The sequence below is a fragment of the Chrysemys picta genome, chromosome 21 (assembly GCF_011386835.1).
Source record: "Chrysemys picta bellii isolate R12L10 chromosome 21, ASM1138683v2, whole genome shotgun sequence".
In the NCBI taxonomy this organism is placed as follows: Eukaryota; Metazoa; Chordata; order Testudines; family Emydidae; genus Chrysemys; species Chrysemys picta.
Genome location: NC_088811.1, coordinates 9,664,564 through 9,685,684, shown reverse-complemented (window position 1 = coordinate 9,685,684; position 21,121 = coordinate 9,664,564). Strand labels below are relative to the sequence as shown.

Sequence of the window (21,121 nt, the reverse complement as noted above, 5' to 3'; positions counted from 1 at the left end):
GAGACCACAGCAAGGCTGCAATAATGAAAAATGTGCAGATTGTTTCCGGGGACTGCAAGTGTTTTATTAAGGCAGGTTTTCTTAGACTGAATGCCCAATCACCACAGGCCCATGAAACTCAAATTGCCTTACAGCTCTCTCATGAACATACTTTTAATCTCATTGACCTGTCGTTATACTACAAGACATAAATTCAGATTTGGAGATCTTATGTTCAATCATAAATTGGGCTGGCAGACTTCCGATCAACAGAATAAAACTGTCTCCTGCGAGGTGGGTTTTTTATTTGCCAGAGCTGTTCCAGCAGACGGAGCAGAGGTAGTCAGCTTTTCTTAATAAACTATCATTAAAAAAAAAAAAAAAGAAACTTGGCCGTGAAATTCATAGAAGAGGAAAGGAAAAAATAAGGTGATGTTTAAATAATGTTAATGTTGGATATAAAGTTGGAGAAGGTGGGAAATGCTGAATTAGAGATGCGAGGCCAACTCCCGCCACCGGAGAGAAATGATAGAAAAATGAGAGCACAAGCGACAGCACAGTAGCAGTCAGCCCTAACTGTGTGTTTTCTGCGGGGAGTGCTTGTATCGCAACTTTATGGAAACTAATTCCATCCCCTCCTTGTAGGGTCCTTTTCTAATAGTGCTTTAAAAGAAATACAGGAAGTGTCTTGAAAAATCTCTCTCGCTCCCTCTCGTTTTATGCTATTTTATCCAAATTCAACAGGGAACAGGCTGTGAAATCTCTTTGGGTCAATGGGAGTTTGGATAGGAGGGAAACGTTTTCTTAATCACAATGATCAAAATATAGGCTATGTGCAAGGGTCCCCCCTTGTACAAAGACATGTTTTCATGGTAGAATCCTGTGAAGTGTGGAGTGTCTTCAGTGTGAGAGACTTACCCTCACCATCTCCCAGACCCACTAGTGAATGCTGCCATTCCATGCAGCCAATTCCCATAGCCAACAAGGGGCGTGTTCAGAGCTGGACTGCTGCAGAATTGGATTCCAGCTAGTTTTTTTTCCCCTTTACAGATCACTATGGAAGAAATAGCCCATCCAAGAGACTATCTGCTGACATTATCTCTGTGCTCACTGTATATTTACCATAATCTTTTGGTTCCAGTTCCAGACTCACCCACAGACAGAGCATCCCCTTTTGACCGGGCTCTTGGATACAGACTCCACATTTTTATTGTTCCCTGACTGTGTACTGGTTAAATACGCTGGGGTGTGTGTGTGTGTTATGAATGTGTGTGACAATTTAGTGCTCTTGCAAGGTGCTGAACCAAGCTCTTCTCTTTATCCGCAGAACAGGTAGAACAATGAGCAGTGCCCTGAGACTGACCTGCTGTGACCAGCTCCAGGGGTAAGAGGGTAAGTCAGTCTCCTTCCCCTTTCCATCCGTGGTCTCTCTGCGGAGAATATTAGCTGGAGCATCACTGGGTACTAACTGGCAAAAAAAAAAAAGGCCATTACTTTGATTTCCTGAAGGGTAGCAGCGTATGTATATTTTGTGGAAGGCCGCTCAACCCTTGAACTATATCTGTGCGTGTAAAGTTGGTTCTGCAGTGTGCTGGATAGGGAGCTTCGGAGATGGAGGATGCAGAGAACAGATGAAGAGCGGGGCTGCCCCCTACACACTGCTTAGGTTCTGACTGATGGGACTGACTCTCCACCTGAGAGGATGGTTCAGTCTCCCTGGTTGAGACACAGGGCAAGTGAGACAGGAGAGCTGGGTTCTGTTCCTGGCTCTGCCAGTGACTCAGTGTGGGGATCGAGGCAAGTTTCCTCTTAGCGACTGGCTAAGATAATAGCACTTCCCTGTCCCACAGAGGGATTGTGCGGATGAATGTCTGTAAAGCACTTTGAGATCTTTGGATGCAAGGGGGGGATGAAAGCGACAAGGGGACCATTGGGATGGGTGACTGAACCCCCTGTCTTCCCCATGGGCCTTACCCTATCCCCTTTGGCGGAAGGTCTGGCAGAAGCAATGCAAGCTGGCCTTTGCGGGGTTTCCTGGGCCTCTGAATGCTCTCCTGTGGGTATTTCCATGGGAGGGTACTGTTGAGACACAATTTGTTAGCAGCACTTCTGTATTAATACATATCAGGCATCTGCACTTCATTAGTGCTACACATCAGGACAGGCCATTGGCACTTGTTAGTTAGCCCAGGCAGGGATCACATTATTCCCTGACGGGTGAAGTATGGCAGCATTGACAGGGCAATCAGACACACTCGGGGCCCAATCCTGAGACACCACTGCCCCTTACTGCCTTCAGGCTCCGCCCCTCTCCGGAATCAGGCTAGTTGGCTGTAACCATTTAACACCAAACATTGGACTGAAAGAAAAGCATTTCTGGCTCACTTCTTTAGGGTTTTCTGTTCCCATGGCAGTTATTTGAAGGGCTTCTCTCTCAACGCACAGGGATAGATGGACTCCTAAAATATACAGCCAATTATACTAGCAGAATGTGTTAGATTTTATTCTGGTGCAAGTTACATGGTGGGGGGTAGGGAAGAAGAAGGAATGAACTCTGGAAAGAAACCCATAGCAACTGAAATATAAGTGTGAGGATTAGAAGTCCCCATAAATATACCTGACTTTGCCATCTCTGTTAATTAAATGCAAGTCATGAAACACGGGCACAGAGTACGTCAATGACGAGGTGAAGCTTTCAGAGAGGAGAAGGAGAAGCAAGTGGGGGGGGGACCTGGTTCCGTGGCCCAGGGCTGAGATGCAGAGCGCAGCAGGAAGGGTTACAACCAGGTGGGGAATTCAGTGCCAGCCCCTCCCAGCAGGGAACAGGGGACTCTGCAATCAGTTATGAATCCCTCCTGTTTCATTCTCTCTCTCTCGTCTTCCTGGGTTTAATTAACTGTCATGCCTTACTTCTCTGCTGCTTTCCCCTCCTTGTTTCATTGAGGTGGTAAGAGAGCAAGTGCTGATGCAAAGGCCCTGCTGTAAGAGGAAATGGGACCCGGACACTAGCCCTGCCCCAGTGCTCTGCTCCCAAGAAATGTGGCTTTCTCTGGGCCCTATGCCATGATTCATTCCCCCTCTGAGGATAGTGCCACAGGACTCAGCTCCCATGAGCTCCTGTGTCTATTCCCTTCAAGATGTCCAAGCAGGACTTAGCTCCTGTGGGTGTGGGTGGTCGGTTTCCCCCCAGGTTTATGTGGCCCAGAGGGCCCATGTCTTGGAGACCATGATGAAGCACTGTGTTAATTGCATCCTCCTGTAAATAGCTGCCTCATTTTCTCTCTCTCCTGCTTCCTCAAGCACTTTTCATTCCTGTCTCTGATTTTCCTTGGTAATCTCCCTGGCATGTACTCCATCAGTACTCCTGTGGGGCTTCTGTACATAGGATATAAAGCCCATAGTTCAGCACTATCCATCTAATATCTTCTGACTGGTTTTAATCATAGCATTTTCCATTTAATTGGGAAGGCAGGCACACTTTGCATATTAATACAGCACAGCCTGTACCTCCTAAACATTAAAAGCAAAAATGCCTGGGATGGGCTCTACAGTAACTTATCAGCCTCAGGACAATCCATGTGGCACAGTCTCAACTGGGCTGATTTTTCTCCTTCTGATTCCAGAAATAATGATAAACAGTGTTTGCATGCCCCCTTACTCAAATAATCTGTGCAGTCAGGTCTCTGTCTGTGTGTCCATTGTTTCCTTTGGATCATAACAGTGCAGGTCTTGTTGTCTATTCCGGACAGACAGACAGCAAGATATCACTTTCCCTTTAAATCTATTGGCTGTGTAAAGCCTTTTTCTTCTGTACACAGTCTCTCAATCCCATGAAAAATCCATTCTCTCTCTTTTTCTCAGGGATTTATGTTGTTGCCCATCTCTGTAGCATCTGAGTACCTAACATGTAAAATCAATAACCATAGCAAAGTTCCTAGTGGACTTCATGGCTCTTCTTCCTTGGGGTCAAAACTTAGGGTCAAAACTCTACTTGTTGTAGAGTGTTTTTTGTTTGTTTGGTTGGTTGGTTGTGTGGGTGAGGGGAAGCCTTGGTAGGGGTAGACAGTGGTGTCAGTGTGGTGAATGCCGTTCCTATGGGGAAAAAGGCTTTTTAAAGAGGATGAATATACCCTGTATAAAGAACTATTTGGTTAACACATTCAAATGGCTTGGCTGTCAGGAAACAACTTCCAGGCAGCAATCTAACCCAACACACGCGTAGCTGCCTCCTGCCTATGCATGGGGCTTGCTTTGTACATGACTTCCTGGCGGATAGTTATTGCGCTGCTGGTTTATTATTGGCATTACAAAAGTAACCACAGTGTGTGTTAGGTGCTGTCCAGAGAGAGTGCGAAGGAACAGTCCCTCCCCCAAAGAGCTCCTAGTGCCTTGAGATAGGCCCAGACCACAAAGTTCAGATCCTGACCTGCGTCCCAGCTTCTCTGAAGTTCAGGGCGTTTGGCTCGAAGGGGTCCCAGGTCAGCCCAGCTTGAAAGGAGCCTGAATGGCTGAGTGAGGATTGGGATCGGAACATTTCCAATATCCAGTGGAGTTAAATTCCAGAGCCTTGCCCGTCCCTGCATATAAGTCTTTCTATGGTACTTATATTGCCCTCATTGCTGTAGTATCTGAGTACCTCGCATTCTTTAATGTATTTATCATCACAACACCCTGATGAGGCAGGGCAGTGCTGTGCTATTATCTCCATGTTACCATTGGAGAATTGAGGCATAGTGCGGGGAAGATGGTGGCAGAGCAGGAAATTGAGCCTGGATCTCCCAGGTTCGAAGCCAATGCCTTAACCACTGGACCATCCTTCCTCTCTGACTGGCTCCTTGATACTCCCATTAGACATGTTCCTAGAGAGAGAGGTGAGAGAAGAGGAAGTGGCATTAGATTGGAAACTCTCTGGGGCAGGGATTTTATCTTCCCACGTGTCTGTGAGGCCCTTAGCACATATAAATAACAACAGCTAGGTAACCCTTTCACTCCTGGTTCCCATTTCACCTGCTGTGCTGTCTTGCCCGCTTCCCTTCTATTCAAATTGATGGAGTGACAGGATGCACCTGGGGCATGCAGCAGCAGAGCAGGTGTGCCTCACCCAGGCAGACCTGGAAGGTTCAGCAGCTGTCAAACAGTGAATTTGATTTCTATAGCTTGGCTCCCAGCTACATGAAAGCACAGGGTGGCAGGGTATGGGAGGGGCCCCGAGGTGGTGCTGTCCGCCTGGAGGGCAGAGACAGAACATCACAGGTGCAGTCACTGTGATCAGCTGATCTAGGAGTGAGGTTGACAAGGTCCAACGGGTGTCCAGTCCTTGGCCTTGCCACTTAGTTGTCATTCAGTGCCTCATCTGTGAGGGGGAAGGATTGTTTAAAGGTGGTAAATTGGTGAACAAGGCCCTGCGTTGCTGAGTCCTGGTTTGTCTGGGGGCAGACTGTAGCAGGGTGCTGCAGGGCCCTCTTGGCTCTTGCCCCTGCTGTGCTGACAAAGTCACTCGGGGACCCTGGGGTTCAGTAGCCCCTGGTGCCGTTTATTTAGAGGTCGTGCTCCCACCACCTTTTCACCATACACAGCTTGGGTTCTAGTGTCTGCCCCCAGGAGGGAAGAGCTACACTCACTCCTACCTGCCAAAACTCTACCCCCAGTTCCAAGCGTTCCCCACCTACCCCCACCCACCCAAGCCACCCAAGCCTCCCAAGCCCTCCCACATGGCCTCCTTGACTAAAGGTCTCTCCGTTTGCTGGGACTACCTCCTCTACTGCTCTGAGACTCTTTGTGTTCATTTTGCCACAATTCTACAGTAGGAGTGGGCCTGGGCAGGGGGCGGTGTGGGAGGTGGAGGCAATAAACCCCTAGCATGGTAAGAAGTGAAATCTGTTCCGAGAGAAGCGCACATGTCAGCTTCCAAGCTCAGCTTGCCAATTTGGAGCACTTGCTGTCAGTTTCAGAGTCTGTAGATGAAGCTTTGAAACAATCTGCAAGCCAGTGGCCAGACGGAAAGATGGGGACTTAGACTACTGACCTGGATGATCAGAGAAAATGAATTAGCTGTCCTCTGGGAGTCGTTCGTGCATGTTACAATCCACCTCCACCCCACTGCAGTTTGTCATAGCCATTCCTTTGCATGTGAGGGCCCAGGACCAAGAATAACAGGGGGTGCTACAAGTGCAGGATTGAGGGTCATTTGAAGAGTCTGGGACTGAAATAGAAGAAGGTGCTTTGAGGTACGCTGGCAGAGCCGTGTGTGGGGAGCATGTCTGGCACTAGCCGGCACAGTAACTCACTCGCTTCCGTGAGCACTAAAAATGATATACAAGAATAGTTTTGAACAAAGAGAGGGAGCAGACGAGAAAGAACCTCTTTGGGAACTCTAGCTGCACAAGCTGGATCCATCGTGGGGCTTGGATTCCCCATTTAATGAAACGGGCTATTGATCTTGTTGATTGCTCGGCTCTGACAAAACCGGCTGCACTTCACAGAAGTCGGTGACCTGTCCGCTATATAAATAGCAGTACTTTCATCATTTCCAAAGCCTAGTTATCTCTGGGCTGGATTGGTATTTATGCCCTGATCGCTGTGACCTGTTTGGTGGTATCACCTCCTACACTCTCCACCCGCCATTATTGTTTTTTTGCTTGAAGGCCTAATTGTGTTCATCTATCTATTGGTTCGGTTCTATTCTATTCTATTCTATTCTATTCTATTCTATTCTATTCAGCGGCTGGTTAGTACAGTCCAGTAGTTTCCAGTTACTCATATTTACTTTTTGTGACCTCTTGGGATTTACAACGCAAATTCTATTTCTTTTTATGGGCAGAGGGAATTAAACAATGTTTTAATTATGAAAATCTGGTGAATATTTTATAATGATTGTGACATCAAGAAAGGGAGAGAATTTAGTAGAGCCAGGTATAGCATGGGGCAAGTGCCTTCCTTGTTGATCACTAATGCCTTCAGTCATGACCTGCAGCGCCCCCTAAATCCCATAGGTGTGGTCATCTTTTGAGCAGACATCACCAGTCATGCACAATTTGGGGAAGCTGATAACGATCCATTAGGGACTAATCAGAGATTCACTTTCATCTGAGATTTGAACCCAACTCTCTGGGTAAGAGACAAGTGTGTTAGCTGAATGCAACACCTACAACTTCTGTTCTAGGGCTGGACCAACAGGAAGAAGTGACAGCCAACAGTACTGTATCCAACAGTTGGACCAACAGCGCAGTATCCAATACCAGTATGACCAGCTCCAGATAGATAGATAGATAGATATAGATACCGTAGAAGCTGAAATCCCATGAAGTTTCAGGAGTTCTCTGAGTGGTGGTGGATGGTCTGACGGTTGAGTTTAGATGCTGGGTATCCCAGGGCAGGCAGGTGGGCCTGGTCCTTCTGTTCACTATACTGTTTGCCAAGAGGTATATTTGCATCTTACTGTGTGTGCAATAAAATAGTCCTCAGGGTTATTCTAAAGCAGTCGTTCTCAACCTATTTACCATTGCGGGCCGCACATACAGCTGTCTATATGTTAAGTGAGCCACATCCACACAATATATATATACCATCTGTATGGCCCTGAGGATGTCACATGGGGCACAGCTGTGTGCTGATTGGGTGGCAAGCAGCCCGTGGGCTGCGGATGGAGAACCACTGCTCTAGGGGATAGATAACAAGCTAATAGGTACCTGAGGTAAAATGTTTAAAAGCACCTAAATAACTTTGATGATGTTACTCCTTATAAATTCCAGAGGTAGCTGTTTCTCAGGGAATAAGTCTGCACTAATGGTGTGGCTGCATCCCAGGGCTTGCTGGGCTAGAAATCTGGAGCTTTCATCTGAAGCTTGTGGGCCTGATTCCCAATACCTGTGGGGGAGAGAGTTGGCCGTATGCTTGTCACCAGCAGCAGGCAGAGTGTACACACACCATGTCTTCAACACTGAAAAGCATCTGTTTGATGCATCGCAGTGGAAACAAGAGAATAATGTTCCTGGCACTCAACACCGAGCAGGAATACAGAATGGAGGATGAATCTAAACAGCAGCTGCTTTTTTTAGGGGCTCTGGTTGGCACTGCCTCTGTCAGAGAGCGCGTAGATTTTTGGACTGTGTGACCTAATGAACGTTGACCCATGGTGGTGAGCTTTAGAGGAGCCTCAGATGAATGTTATCTACAGGGGTCCTGTGTACGTTCAGTGTGTTCAGATTGCATAAATACTGGGGAGAAAGTGCCATGTGGCAGATGGAGCAGGGAACGGGGTGTCAGGACTCCTGGGTTCTACTCCCATCTCTGCCACTGTCTAGCTGTACAGCCTTAGGAGATTCACTCTTCCTCATGTTATCAGTCTGTAAGACGGGGATAATCATACTTCTCTTCCTCCATCACAGGGGTGTTTTGAGGTTTAATTAACTAAGGCTTACACGGAAGTCAAAGTGCTTCGCAGGAAAGTTGCTTTAGGAGTTGTTATTATTTGTATTATCGTAGTGCCTAGAAGTGCAAAGTTTATTATTTTTAAGGAGGGGAGGGGAATAAAGGAGAAGCTGAAGAAACTGGGCTTGTTTAGTCTGCAGAAGAGAAGAGTGAGGGGGGATTTGATAGCAGCCTTCAACTACGTGAAGGGGGGTTCCAAAGAGGATGAAGTTTGGCTGTTCTTTGTGGGGGCAGATGACAGAACAAGGAGCAATGGTCTCAAGTTGCAGTGAGGGAAGTCTAGGTTGGATATTAGGAAACACTATTTCACTAGGAGAGTGGTGAAGCACTGGAATGCGTTACCTAGGGAGGTGGTGGAATCTTCATCCTTAGAGGTTTTTAAGGTCAGGCTTGACAGAGTCCTGGCTGGGATGATTTAGTTGGTGTTGGTCCTGCTTTGAGCAAGGGGTTGGACTAGATGACCTCCTGAGGTCTCTTCCAACCCTGATATTCTATGATTCTAAGATACATAATTGAGGTTCTTCAGCTAAACAATTCAGCTCATGAGGGGCCATGGCATGTTTCACTCATGGCCTCCTCTGAAAGACCAGAAGGGGGGTCCAAGTATTCAGAGTCACTAAAGGTCGGTGGGGCTGTTGGTTTTAGAACAGGCTATGATGCTGTGAGGCTTTTCTCTAGCTGCTGCTGCTTGAAAGAAGCTAACATGCAGGGCCAGTGCTACCATTTAGGCCAACTAGGCGGTTGCCTAGGGCACCAAGATTTGGGGGAGCCAAAAAGTGGCGCCCCCAATTTTTTTTTTTTTTTTTACAGCGGCCGCTGCGCTGGGAGGGAGAGGGAGTCTGAGCCGCCGGCAGGCAGTCCAGGGGTTCCCCTGGGTCAGCACGCTGCCGGCAGCCCAGGGGCGGTGGGGGGGAGAGCTGCCGCGGGGGGGGGGGGGGGGGGCTTCAGGGCGGGGGGGGAGCTGCCGCAGCGGGGGCTCCTCAGGGTGGAGGGGGGGCAGGGAGCTGCCGCAGGGCTGGGGGGGCGGGCGCACGGTGGAAGTTTTGCCTAGGGCGTGAAACTTCCTTGCACCGGCCCTGCTAACATGCACATACCACTAAAGGACTCTCATGCTTTTGGAAGTTCAACGCTGGAAGGGGGCATGTTAAAGGCAAAATAGCCAGGATCGTTGGCATTTGGTCTGTTCTGGGCTCTACTGGTGCTCTTTACCAACACCAAGAATCAAGTATCTTCTCCTTTATTGAGAGTTTATGGTTGGAGATGAAAAAGGGGAAGACTCTAGATAGGTAATTGTAGATGGGGTCAAGTACCAGCATTTCACAATGAATATTGGGCAGTCATAACCCAGTTTCCCCACAGGACAAAAGGTCCTACAGCTCTGCTTTGGCCCTTGAAGAACACACGTCTCCTAGGTGTCCTTAATGCTTTGCCACATGACGATGTTGGAGTGGTATAAATACTGTGCAGATGTGCAGGGAAAAGGATACATATGGGGAGCCCATGAGGAACAGGCTGCTAGAGCACTTCTGTGTGTGGCACCCCCATCCCTAATCACACATAAGCACTCTGTTATTCACTGCAGCCCTGGATCTATTTTTTTTTTATTATTATTATCCTGGCAGGAGACTTGCTTCATTAGGGGAGCGGCGCGCCTAACAAGAATGGGGAACGGCAACAACAAAAGGATATAACGATATAAAGTTATGTCAAAAAACCTTCACAAGAAAAACGGCTGACATTGGAAACAGCATGCATTAAAAATTCAAAACAGGTTGGGAGAGGGGTGGGAATGGAGTGACAGAGAAACAAATACATACACAGCCATAAAGAATAATACAGATTGGTTTTATTTCTCTTAAAAATAATTTAAAAATATGTTTTCCCTTGGATTTCAGTGTAGGTTATCAGGGATTTAAATATCCACTTGGTAAATGGATAGTCTATCCCACCCTGCTACCCACCGGGTGGGTAACCTGACCCTACTACCAACTACTCAGTAATTGGGAAATTTGACCCTTCTTGCTACTGAACTATAATTGGGTAGCTCAGCCCATGAATCATTTTGTACCTTGACCTCCCCTGCGACTCATGCACAATGAGGTCATCCCAGCTCACGCAGCTAACCAGGTAAACTGTTGATCAAGCTACCCATAGGTTATTAGGTAATCACGCTGCTCATGGAGAATCAGATAAGCCAACCATCTGCCAATCAGTGAAGTAGCACCTCGATTTTTATAAACACAAATTGTACCAGTGGCCAGTTATATGAGCCATTTTTCCCAATGGGAGAAAAAAATCATGTAAGGAAAGTGATGTTGATGAAGAACAAGTGGGCATCCCTTCTCAGTGCATTGGAGATTACTTTGCAGTGGTTTGAAGGACAGGAAGAAAGTGAGGTGGTGCACCGTACTGCAGTTTATACACTGTATCTACTGTAATTTTAAACTTGTTGATTTTTACAATCTCCTTAATCTCCGATTAGTTTATAAAACAGAGTTCTATGGTACTTGGCTAGTCTGCAAGCAATCTGGGTACAGTTAGAGTCAGATCTCTAACTGTTCAGAGTGTTGTGGTAGGGGTGGGATAGGACAACTGTATTGGAAGAGATGGTCTGCACAGCACTCATGACTTCTGGCAGGATGAGTTTGCCATCTTAGCCAGATCTCTGCTCCTAGCTGTGGTTGACGGGTCCTTCTGGATGGTCTCTTACATGTATTTCTTTCCTCATTTAAATGTCTGTAATCACCAAACGCCTCCATACAACATATATTAGAGGCATAATGCTCTGGGTCCAGTCCCCAGAGGGTGGCTGTCCCAAAGCCTGCCACTGCAATTAGTGCTAATTGACCCCTTTGACCTTGTTAGAGAGGCCAAGGTCTGGGTGGCTGATAGTAAACTCCCTTCTCACCCTAGAGCATGTCTGTCCAAGTTAGGGATGATGCATGTTGCCAGGACAGTGCTGGGGAAAGGTTTTTCTGCTGCTACCTGAATGGTACTTGGTCAGTGGACAGAAAGAAACCTTAGGTCACCAGTGCCATCAACCTGGCACATTTCACCTGCACTAAAGTCACATTAAAAATGCAATAAAAACACAACAAACCCACAGATGCGCAAGGGCATGCTGAGATGCCTCCTGTGTGGAGAGAGAACCATGATCACAACCTGTCATGGTGCTGTATTTACCTGCTCACAGGGTGGGCAGACAGATGCCTGTGGGCTGTGGCACAGTGTCTTGGTTACATGTAGCGTGGGAGCCTGGCCTCGTCGCTCATCTCTTATGTCAGCTGTTCTCCTACTTTTTACAAGGCTTGTTTGTGCTTTTGTAATTATAGACTTGTATAGAGTTTTCGCCAAACCAGTTCTCCCCCTCTCCCCCTCTGGTTCCAAGTGCAGTTTAAAAACAAAACAAGAGGTTACAAATGATACAAGTTCCAAGTGATAAAGTGAGGGGGGAACCAAGCTCTCTCTTGCCAGGTAGTAGATCATCAGCATAGCCCTCTCCCACACTCAGACAGCTCCAGATTAAAAAGGGCCCCCAGAACAAAGGAGATAAAAAGCAGAATCTGCTCCTTTAACACTTTGAGCTTTATTGCGTTAGAAGTGGTAGTAGCAGAGCCCTTTTTAATAAATCCTGGGATTTGGGGAGTGCATCAAACTCTGCATGCTATTACAACTAAGTGCCTAATGCTACTGCCCTTCTATTGATCTATTTATCCGTCTGTCTGTCTCTGGCTTTTCTGTATTGCACCAACAAGGTACTAAGCCCTTTATACTGCAGGAAAATCAGATCCCTGCCCCTCGCAATGTACGGTCTAAAGTCTTTCTCGCTCCCCTTCCCTCCATCCATCCACCCATCCCCATAGATACAAACAGATATTCCCATCTTTTATATATGTATAGCGTATGTGTGGACGGGTGTCATGCTGGACACACAATTTGGTTTGTCCCTTTTTGTTTCTTTACTGTGAGCACAGCACATGCCATAGGATTTTTCCCTCCTCTCTCTTGCCTCTGTTTGTCAGCTTTCCCTATGAGCGACACAGGAATGGAAAATTAGAGCTGCCCAGGTAACAGCATTCGAAGTTCCCCTTTTTGCAAGTGCACTGAAATCCTAATGGAATGGGGTGACTGGAAAACTCGTGCAGCCCCTAGGCTAAGTCTGCGGAGTCAGTTTTTACCCTGACAGCCACTAGTGTGTTATGAGCTCAGTGGCTCCTCGTGGCGTGATCTCTAGACGGGATCAGTTTTTATTGTTTGTCCTGCAATGGCCTCTTCAAGGGAAGCAGTGGCCAGGGTGGGAGTTATTTAGAGGTGCTGGTGGAAAGGATTAGTTGTCTATTGTGGTCAGCTTAACACCTGTTCCATGAATTGTTTACATGACATAATGCAACAAAAACTAAAGGGGAAGAAGGCTTTATATACAGATAGACACAGTAGCTGTGGGAGTCCGATATTTTTAAACTCCCACTGCAGTGTCAGTTCATGATGCCTGGGTAGTATAATACCTGTACATATTTATTCACTAAAAAGCAACAGAGGGTCCTGTGGCACCTTTGAGACTAACAGAAGTTTCTGTTAGTCTCAAAGGTGCCACAGGACCCTCTGTTGCTTTTTACAGATTCAGACTAACACGGCTACCCCTCTGATATTTATTCACTGTCTTTCTATGCTGCAACCAGGGGTAGGGTTGTGTGGCAGGGTGTGGCAGTGGAGTCAAAATATTGACTGCAAAAATTGGGGGGGGGGAAATCTACTTTGAAGTATAGCAACAACCTGCTTCTCTTTCCATGTGTGTGTCTGCACTCTCTCTCCACACACACACACAAAATTCCTCTCTTAATATTAGTTCTCCTTACCATTATTTTATTATGATTTATACACCACGCTATAGCTTTATTATGATTTATACCCCTGCCCCCAAAAGTTCTTCCACAAGATATCGCATGATAGGTAGATAGGTGTCAGGGCACAAGCAGAGAGACATGGCTTTCTGCCCAAGCACCAATTTTAACTTCTTTTTTTTTTTAAAGCCTATAGGGAGCCCCATTTACTGGCTTCAGAAATGGGGGTGGAGGGGCTGGATTTGCTCACACCAGCCCTGACTCACCCAAAAACCATGAGTAAGTCTTGGGGCCCAATTCTCTTGCTGCAGGATATCTGAGGAGCTGCCAGCGGAGTCAATGGGAGTTACTTGTCTCCTGCAGTGGGAGAACAGGGCTGGTATATCTCTTCCCTCTCCTGTTTATTCTTCTGTATCTAGCCTCTGATCTCTCCTCTTACAAGAGATTTATTTAGTGATTGCACTTAAAGCCAGGCTACTCCTCCTTCTGGATGGGAAGCACCTTTTGTTCGGGTTCTGCTCTTAAAACAACTCACCATTCAGGCTGGAATATTTTTTTTATTGCGAAAAATGTGTCATTTTTCATAGATCAAAACATCATGGGGAAAGGCAGCGTCACATTTCGGGAACATGGGTTTCAATGCCCAGCATCAATTGAATGATGCGTTTTCAGTTGCTAGTAATGTTTCTGTCTGTACCTGAAGGGAGAAATGATGAATTTCCACTCACTTTTTGGCATGTTGGAACTTTGGTTTGTTAACTGTGCTGCTTTGTCTGGGAAACGTGCAGGGGTGAAGGGTCAGCTCCCTCTACTCCTGAATCCTTGAAGTTTTCTCTTCTCCCTAGTTTTTCAATGCCTTAGTTCCCCAAATCAGGCAGCTGAAAGAAGAAACCTGTCCTGCAGCCTAGGGTGGGATTTTCAAAGGTGCTTAAGGGAGTTGGCACCCTACTGACTTTTCTTCCTTGGAAAAATGTGTATTTTTCAAATGTGTGAGTGAACACATTAAAATGATAACTTAGGGGTTTCCCTCAACCTGTTAACACATGTTAAAACTACAACTGCGTTCTCTACACTAAGATTTCAACATGCACTAAAATATACCTGTTTTCCTAGTGTGGACAGAGCATGAGGCACTTTTCAAAATCCTAATTCCCATGAGCTGGGCACCTAACTCCCTTAGATTGCTTTGAAAACCCCAGTCTAGACCTCCGCCTGCTGTGGAAAGAAGAGGGGAAAGACGATCTAAGAACATAGGAGAAAGCGAACCCTCGCCTCCCCTGAGAAAACGGCATTGTTTCTTTTGGAAGAGTCTGGCCCACTTTCCCCTAAGCTTGTCTCTTCTTTTTACCCAGTCCACTTAGTGATCTGGTCTGCCAGCTCAGCCTGAGAAAGCCCACCAGCTGTCCCCGGTCACAGCTGTCACCCACCTGCCTCCGGCACTCCCTCATCCCTGTCATACTGCTCTGTTGCAGCTATGTCTAGGGCTTTTCTCTGCCTGTGTGCAGTACTGGCAGAAAGTATGGATTTCCCAGAGATGTGACGTTTTTCATGGCAAAGAGGGTAATTTTTTTGTGTTCTGTGAAATCCATGACAACCCTAAAAATAACATCTCCACCTCCCCCTTTACTGGACATGATTTAAGTGATCCTGGTGTAGGCAGTGAGGAATAAATTGGGTTGGGCGCTTTTCCCTGAGCCACATGGAGTCAGAGGAAGGCTATGAGTATTACATAGGGATTGAGGACATGGCAAGGAATGGGGCAAAATGCTGCCTCGTGTGGGGAAACTATCATGGGGGCTTGCATTTTGCAGGGATGATGCATCATATCATGTTGCCCTCATAACAGGCTGGATGACCAAAGAGGTACGTGATGTTGGCCAGCCCATTGCAGCAGGAAACTAGGGTGGCAGTTGTAGCCAGGCTTAATAAAAACCTTAAAATATAAACAGCTTGCCTGTGCAGCGGGGCAAAAGGTACCTTTCCTTGGCACATGCTGTTTGCTGTGGGAAAGGGGGCAGGGCAGCCAATGCCCCTATGCTCCATTTGGTTATGTCGATCAGTCAGAACTTTATAAAGCTGCATGGGCCCGATCCTGCTCCCTTTTAGCCACGGCAAAGCTCCCATAGACTAATGTGCAGGATCAGGCCCTGCGTGGGCAAGTAGATATGCAACTGAGCCTGGCTTAGGGTGAGCCTGTGCGTGTGGGTTGAAGTGTATGAATGTGTGTCGGAGTTGGGGAGCAGCTGATATTCAGTCACAATAAACAGAGATGCATCTTTCCCCCATCCCTCTGGAGGAACCGGTCAACCATCTGGCTATTTTATTTATTAAATATCACCAGAGATGGTGCAGCTGCAGGAACGCGCTGCTCTGTCTCCCGACTGATGATTGCTGGAGAAATCAGTCATTTCTGGCAAGCAAAACTGGATGCTGGGTTAATAGTGCAGGGAAAATACCGGCAGTGGCCAGTGCTCTGAGCCTACCAGACGTGACCTCTGGGAATCATAGATTCTGAAGGGGCTGCTGCCGCTGCTTCTCTATAATGCGATTGCTTCTTTATAATGGCCTCAACTCTTTCTTTTTTCTTTATCATTATTGACCATGGAGCATCGGCAGAGCTGGAGAATAAATAGTTCCCTGTTGGTTAACAACAGGCTTTCCACCAATTGGAACACAAGCTGCGCTCCATGTTATATTCTTTATAATCAGACTTTATCGCACAGCAGAAAAAGAAAAATTTCTCTCCCTCCCTGGAAAACGGGGAGGAGGGGTTACTTCCACAGTGAGAGTGGGGGTAGGGGTGCAGGGCTAGGTAACCACCAAAGGGACACATTTTTCTAAGCTGAGCTTTTTGGAAAATCCTGGCCCCTGTTGTAGGTGCTGAGTATTTGGAAATCTGGCCCTGATCCCTTTACAGAATTTGTCTCCAATCTCCCCCCCCCCAATATTCTGTATCAGACTCTCCCCTTCTTTCCCCCACAAATTACACTTCAGGGGCTGCTGAGATCACTTTGCTGAACTGCTTGCAGTAGATTCCCGAACCTGCTGTGAGGCTAACACAGGAGTTACCTAGGCTTGGAAGGATTTGATTTTTATCGATAAATTTTGGTAAACGTTGATTTCCCCGTCTACACACAAAGTGGTGAAAAAATATTTCCATCCATGATCATCTTAATTTACAGATAAAGTAAGAAAAATGCTGCTTGAGAACTTCTTAGAGTTTGATTTGAGGACATTTATTTTAGATATTTTGACATGTGATGTTGACAATTTGTGTTTTAACAGTGATAAAGCTTTAACTTTTTGAATTTCAACACCTCCTATCATTAAATAGCTACTGTCTGGCCCCCGCATTGTCTCAGCCCCCCCCCCCCAACATCCTACAACTATGAACATTTAAATTGATCAAAATTTAAAAAACGCTTACAAATAAACACCAATATTGTCTGTCAAAATTCTAAAACCAAAAGAAACCCCAACAAACCATCCCATTCTGTCAAGCATAGAGTCACCCCAGAACTTGGTTTAGCAAGAGCATGACTGAGAAATGCAACCAAAAAGTGTGGGAAGAATCACACTGGAAAGTGATCTGGGGGAATCCCTGGAAAGGGGGCATTCTGGTGGCTGTGGGAGAAGCAGCTAACCCCCCGAGTCCCTACTTGTGGGGTTCAAAAATACCTTGCCAGATCTAAGTCTTTCCTTATTTTGCTTCTTGCCTTTTCCCTCCTCTGTCTCCCTGTTCCTTCTATTCTGCCTTTTCTTTTTTATTGCTGTTTCCTTCTCTTCCTCACTCAGTCTCCCTTTTTCCTCTGCTTTCCCTGATTTCTGTTTTTCCTTCCCCCTTTTAAAAATTTCTCTCCTGCCCTTTTCTCTGCCTTTATGCCCTTTCTCTGATTGCTCCTTTACCTCTTCCCTCTCCCCCCTAACCCCCACCCTCTCCATCCCTCCCTTCCCTATACCCCTATCCACCTGCCCTCTTCCTAGTCTCCATCCCCTCTCCCCCATGCCCTTAGCCACCTCCCCGCTCCCCCATCCCTTCCTGACCCCCTCCTCTCCCGGTGCCCCCTGGCTCGGGCTCCTCCTCCATCATCACGATGATTTTTGCGGGTCAGCTGCTGCCCGTGCAGCCGCCGGGGCGGGGGGCGGGATGCCCTGCGGGGCGCCCGGCTGGGGGCTTGAGCCTGGCGGCGCTGCCTGGCTCCTGTGCGCCCCAGCGCCGGCCGGGCCAGCCTTGTTTGCGCGTCCCTCCCTCCACCCCCCGTCTGGGGCCGGGGCTGGCTCCAGGCTCCTGGGGGTGGGAGGTGATGATTTTCCAGCGGGTATTTGTCAGGTCAGAGTCTGCACCGCCCGCCGGGCTCCGCGCCTCTCTCCCCGGGTTATTTATTACCTCTCCCCCGGCGGCTGCGCTGCGGCTCCGGGGTCGCTGCCAACAGCCGGCGGAGGCGGGGACCCAGCGCAGGGGGTTTCCAGAGCCACGACGAGGCGCAGGGACCGACAGACCGGGAAGGTTCAGCCCCAAGCAGAGGGCAAGAGCCCCCGAACCCCCAGCCTGCCGGCCCCGCTTGCCCGTCACCCCCCGGCCCCTTCACCTACCGCTGGGAGGCTGGGCCAGCAGCCCTAGGACAACCCCCAAGCTGCAGCTGGGGCCAGGGGTCTGCAGGCAATTCCAGCGCCTGGCTGGGCTCAGATGGTGATCGGGGGGGGGGGGGGGGGGCAGAACAAAGTTAACCCCCTCTGTTCTGCAGAGACCAGGTGCAATAACACTCCTACAAAGACAAATCTATCCATCTATCCATCCCCATTCACCCTATCTGTCTGTTCCCATCCACACACACACACTCTCTCTCTCTCCATCCCCATCCCCATCCCCATTCACCCTATCTGTCTGTTCCCATCCACACACTCTCTCTCTCTCTCCATCCCCATCCCCATTCACCCTATCTGTCTGTCTGTTTATCCCCATCTATCTATGCTGGTATGAAAACCCCATCATGGTATATCATCCCAGAGCTTGATTATCTGTGCCACGCCCTGTTACCCCAGACAGGTTCATATCCTTCTGGCGCCCCTCCATTCTCCAGTGTCCCTCTTGCATGCAGCTATGGGTGTCCTGTGTGACAGCCGTATCCTGGGATATGCATGCAGGGTGCTGTTTGTAAGCGGAGCTAGGCCAGACACACAAGGCGATAGTATGTTAATTGTAGTTTTACTGAATGGTTGGGAGTAAAGTTGAATTTTTTATAATAATGACTAATGCAGTGCCCAGGCTGATCTTATCTGCCGTTACCGGCAGAGTTATGCTCGTAGGTACCTTTATTCCAAGTGCTGTGCAGGCCTTAGTTGACATTTCACCCTTATTTCAGCTTGTTCATTTCCTTGCATGCCGCTTTCTAGTGTGCCTGAGCCTTTGTGTCCCTTGTCAGAAGGGGATGTGGGTGGGCTCCTTTCAGTGGGCATCATCTCTGGGGTTGTGATATGTCTGCTTTAGATGCTGAGAGCCTGACACTGGAGGGTGGAGGAAAGACCTGATTTATTGGTTGGCCTGTTAGAGGGAAATGCCCCTGTTTTACAGCGAGTTCCTACGGCGTACGGGGAAAACACTGTGGTAGTAGCGTAGAGAAACTTGGGGGAGGGGTCATTTTTAGGACTCTGTCTTACCTATTGTCCTGGCCTGCCCCTAGAGTTGGAGAGTTGTTGAGCGCTGATCATTCTGGGCAGGGTCAGTACTGAACCCAGTCCAGCAACATATCTGCTTGGGGCCCATGCATAGCAGACACGCAATTCATAGGCACAGCCCATTCTGACTTTCTGGCACTGGGATTACAGGCAACTCCCAGCTCATTCCTCCCCTCTGACAGCTTGGGCCCCTGCTATTGCTAGAGGCCTTTGAGACTCAAAACCCAGCCCTGTTCCAGGGTGCAACGGGCACTTCTACAAAACTGGGAGCTAGGGAGTAAACGTCTCCCTCTGAGTCTGGAATTTTCCTCTCTCTCCCCTGCTTAGAGGAGACAAAGTAAATATCGTCTCCCTATTGTTTAGCTGTATTTCTTTCCTGTTGCTGCCTCCTTGTCTGCAGACCTACTAATGTCCCCAGAGCTCCTGAACCCATTTATTTTCCATCTGCAGCCTGCCTGCAGCAGTGCTAATATGTCTCAAAAGACTTTGCTCCTTGTTAATTACAGTGGGAGACGCCCTCAAAGCCTCCTGGGGTGTATTTGGGCTGGAAATTAAACATGCTGGGGAGTTCTGGACACCCAGATAGGAGATCCAGACATAGGAGGAACTGGGGGATTCTGTTTGGCAGCAGAGGGACTGTGATTGCAGGTGAGAAGTCATGGGAAATGGTAAGGAGGAGGGGTGGTTAGCAGCAGTCAGAGAACAGCTAATTATCCCAGGCTCTGGCTTGCTCTCCTGAGAGTGGGGCAACCTTGTCCTTTGATTTTCATGCATTTCATCTTGTAATGGGATATGGGTTCCAGGTGTTATTGCAGAGGGCTTTGGGGGAGCTTCTGGAGGAGGTGATACTGGAATGGGGCTCCTGGAGGAGTTTTCTGTGGGATGTTAGAGGGGAGTTCAGCATGCTGTTTCCCCCTCCCAGGCTATGTGCATGTTGCCCTCCAATGCCCTCTCTTCTTTACAAAATACATCCTAAATATGCTGTCCTTTCTCACACAAGTTCCACGGAGAGCCGAGCTGGGAGTGTATTTCCTTCCCATTTAAAACACAGGGTGGGGCTCACCAAAATGAATTGAGAATTTGCAATTGTGAGTATTCACACCATAAACCTACCTCTTCCGTAGTATAATAATATAATGGAGGTATTCTATTTCCTAGAACTGAAAGGTCATTGAGTCCAGCCCCCTGCCTTCACTAGCAGGACCAAGTACTGATTTTGCCCCCAAATTCCTAAGTGGCTCCCTTAAGGATTGAACTCATAACCTTGGGTTTAGCAGGCCAGTGCTCAAACCACTGAGCTGTAGTGCTTTTCTTCAGTAGAGCTCAAAGCTGTGTACAGAGGAATTCAGTGTCATTTGCCCAGAGTTGCTCAGCCAGACTCTGGCAGAGCCAGGAGTAGAATCTAGATCTCTTGAGCCCCAATCCAGTGCTCTGTTAACTACACCACACCGTATAGTTCCCTCGTGGACACTCTTATACTAGAAGAACAGTGCCTTTTTCCGGTTTAGTTTATGGTTATGCCACTTCCAAAGCAATATAAACTAACCTGGGAAAAGGCACTGTTCTTCCAGGATAAGAGTGTCCACACTGGGAGTTTTATGGGTATAACTTTAGCAGAGCACCATCATAATGCCAGTAAATTTCCCTGTGTAGACAAGCTCTGACACTTGTGGTATCCCTGGGATGTCATAAATGAAGGCATCAGTTTCACTAAGAAGCCAAGAGTGGAGGAGGGGGTGATTAGCTAACATGGTGGTGAGCCATGCTCCCTTGTACTCTGTGATCAATCACAGTCTGAAATTAGAGTGGCACCTAGACATCATAGTAATGGGCAGTATAGAAACACCATATATTTGATAGATAGATATGAAGCATCTGCTACTCCCTAAAACAACCCCCTCTCCTTAAGCCCAAATGCACAACTGAATCTTAGGGTGACCAGATGTCCTGATTTTATAGGGACAGTCCTGATTTTTGGGTCTTTTTCTTATATAGGCTCCTATTACCCCCCACCCCCGTCCCGATTTTTCACACTTGCTGTCTGGTCACCCTACAACTGATTAGAACATCCAGTCACTCTGGCATCGTGGAGCCTCTGACTTCAAAATGAAGAAAAAGTTGCGTTCATCCAGTCACACACATTCTTGTCAATTCTGCTTTGATGCTGACCCTGAGCATTGCACTGAGCTGTGTCC

At 47.7% G+C, this 21,121-nt stretch overlaps 1 protein-coding gene across 1 annotated transcript in view; it reads left to right on the top strand.

Annotated features, from left to right (window-relative positions):
- The window catches only part of SAMD11 (sterile alpha motif domain containing 11), a 299,306-nt gene that overhangs the window by 75,137 nt on the left and 203,048 nt on the right, over positions 1–21,121 (top strand). The window contains exon 4 of the mRNA XM_065575103.1: positions 1,307–1,371. The gene's annotated coding sequence lies outside the window, so the exon portion shown is untranslated. The remainder of the gene's footprint in view (positions 1–1,306; positions 1,372–21,121) is intronic.